Here is a 3,162-nt window from a genome sequence, read left to right on the forward strand (position 1 = left end):
ACAACTCATAATCTTATACTGTGACCAAGCATCTATCCATTGCCTCTTAGAAGATGAACTCTAAGTTTATGCCAATTTTATGGAACATGTATCATTAATCATTAATTATAGTTACGGAAAGATATTCTTTCAAAAAAGAAAGTTACGGAAAAATATATTTGAAAGCTACATATTTTTGTTTCCATAAAAGTATCTCAGACACAATGATCATATAGAACATGGTTTGAATTGTAGAATTCAATTAGTCATCCCTGTAAGTTTATCTCTTAACTTCTTGCATTAGTTCATCTCTTAACTCCATATTAGCATTTACATTTTGAACTGTCACTACAAGAAAATCCATGATATGCTACGATAACTATGCTAGGAAATATAATGGTAGTAAATATCTAAATAATTTGCTACCATTTGAGAGATATTAGCTTTATTTTTAATTTTTTTATGTTTAAATAAATTAGTGTCAAAAATCCTTTTTTTAAGGGGTAAAAAAAAAAGGGGTCAAAAAAATATTTTGGTTTAAAAAAAAAAAAACAAACCCATTCTCTTTAGAAACGCACAATCGCGAATTGTGATATCTATCTCCACGGTAGCACCGATCACCACCTTCGCCGTTGCTCGCTCCGATCACCACCGTCGCCGTTGCTCGCTCCGATCACCACCGTCACCGTTGCTCGCTCCGATCACCACCGTCTCTCCAATCTACTACGCTCTATCTCTTGTAGAAACCAGAGTTTTCGTTCTTGTCGATTCCATGGCCGTGAACCTCAAAATTCTTTGTTGATGTTCAATCCGGCGAGTTTGCCACCACCTTATTGGCATTTCCGATTCAAATTATCTGTTCTCAAATTTTCCGATTTGTGTTTTTCGGTAAGAACCCTAATTTTTGTAATTTCACCTCAATTTCATCTTTTATGTGATTTTTTTCGAATCTTTAAACCTGTAATCAAGCTAGTAGTCAAGGTTGTTGGTATGATGCATCAAATTATAAAGAAACATTCATTTAGGGATTATTTGGATAAACAACTTATTTAGAGCTTATAGCACAAGCATCTTATTTAGGGCCTGCATCAAATAGCTTATCTTGTTTAGCGTTATGTGTAAAGTTACATAAGCTATTTTTATAGCAAATGATGAAATAAATTTACAGGTGATGGGATGAACCACTAAATCCTAAATGTATTCATTTATAACTATGTTCTGAATGATTTATATTATCAGAATTCGTTCGCTAGTTTCATCTGTCCATTAACTTACAGGTGTCACTGCCATCCTTTTCACTTGGGTTGCCAGCGTACTATGTCCTTGCTCTGTCTGAATCATCTTTTAACTTATATCACTCTGATGGCATCAGGTCAGTGGCTGAGACCCCATGTACCACTCTCTCTCTTCCTCCAAATACACAAACAACTGAACACAATGTTTTGTTTGGTGTTCTTTATTTTCATTGACAAATCATTTTACTTAGCTTGGATCCACCTTCTCTATGTATAGATATGGAAACCAAGTTTACACTGATGAACTAGACTCTCTTTATGGAGATTCCCGAGCCAAATGGTTAGGTTATGAGGTACACACCTTCCGATCCTTCTCAATTTCAAATTTGGCTCAGATTAATATATGTTGCTTAAAGAAATTTATAATGTTTCAAGATTTTATCCATGCATGATATACGTCCACTCTTGTCCTTTTGCACTATTGCATGTTTGGAGTTGTAGTACTGAACTTCAAATACATTGAAATTAAACTTGATTCATGCACGAATTACTAAAGTATTGTTGAACTAGTAGTGATGTCAAAGTATTAAGATTCATGCACGAGTTAAAGTGTTGTTGAACTTGATATTTTCTTGCTACTTTTCTATGATCTATTACTTGTGGTTGAGTTTTTCATAGATGCAAATATTGTTTGCTAAAATTATAACATGTATGATCATCTATGTTATCTGAAGTTTCATTTATTTATCCTTTGAGTTCAATACTTTCACCTGATGACCTTATTGTTTGTATGAAACTGCTCAGGACATGTATAAAAAGGCAGCAGAATTTTGGGCAGAATTAAGAGTAGAATTGTTGTCAGCTAGTGCCTTCCTAAATGATAAGCCTAATACTAGTCAACTATGACAATTATACTGGGCAAGCCACCAGGTATTAATATTTAAGTGGTGCCTGAATACACAGTATCTATTTTGAGATGTCACTTGTCCCTATAATAAATAGGACTGATTTGGATATTCTGCATGAATTTTCAGGGAAGTTCCCTAGTCTTGTTTCCAACGAATAATATCTTGAGACTAAGGTCAATAGGACTGATGCTATGGTCAAATTCTGGCTTAAGAAAGTGCCCTGCATGGGAGTAGATAATGGCAATGTCTTGAGGTTACTATGGATTAGAGCATTGATAATAGTTTTTATTTGTTTTACCTCTCTCACTTTACTAAAACATGTTTACTGAAATTAATTTGAAATAGCTGCAAAAGGTGATCTATAGTTTCAGATTTATGTATTTGTTAAGGATTGCTTACGGATGGGCATTAAATTTTGCAAAATTTATTTTAAAATTTTGCTATAGATTTGCTGCGAAATTGCTTTGAAATATCCTCAGTTTTATATCTATAGATTTGTTGCGAATTTGCTTTGAGAAGTCATAGTTATGTTGCTGCGGAAAATTTATTTTGAATGCTTTTTTGCTGCGGACTAACTAAATATTTGCTAGGATATTTGTTTTACTAGCTACAGATTTATTAGGAACAAATTCCCTAGCAAATTTGTCTCTCAATCCATGCTACCGCTGATTCAATAGTTATTCCGTAGTATATCTGTAGCCAAACAGGTTTACTAGAAATTAGCTACGGGTTAGCTACGAAACTGGCCATAGCAAATCACATATTTTCTTGTAGTGAGTTTAATCAAACAACACCAAATTCAATTAGTTTGAGTGAAAGATTCATATATTGACTAGAACCAAAATCAAATTTGAGACTGGTTTTATACTTCCACGGGTACACCGGTTCAACCATCATCAAAATGATTAATCTAATTTTTCATTAGATAGCATATCCATCTAAAACCCACGAAAATATCATTGAACTACTCTTTAGTGGTTTATGCCTAGAAACACATTGGTTCAATATTGCTCATATCTTTTTTCACTACTTTTTCATTT

The 3,162-nt window shown here is 33.5% G+C and overlaps 1 long non-coding RNA gene across 1 annotated transcript; it reads left to right on the top strand.

The window, feature by feature from the left end:
* Nucleotides 1-1,249: 1,249 nt before the first annotated feature.
* Nucleotides 1,250-2,372, top strand: LOC146916828 (uncharacterized). Its single transcript, XR_015014060.1, has 4 exons — nucleotides 1,250-1,351; nucleotides 1,492-1,567; nucleotides 2,019-2,144; nucleotides 2,249-2,372. It is a non-coding gene; the product is annotated as an uncharacterized LOC146916828 (long non-coding RNA).
* Nucleotides 2,373-3,162: the final 790 nt, after the last annotated feature.

This window comes from Medicago sativa, chromosome 6 (genome assembly GCF_051527215.1).
Source record: "Medicago sativa cultivar Bolivia chromosome 6, Bolivia_mono, whole genome shotgun sequence".
Taxonomy (NCBI): Eukaryota; Viridiplantae; Streptophyta; class Magnoliopsida; order Fabales; family Fabaceae; genus Medicago; species Medicago sativa.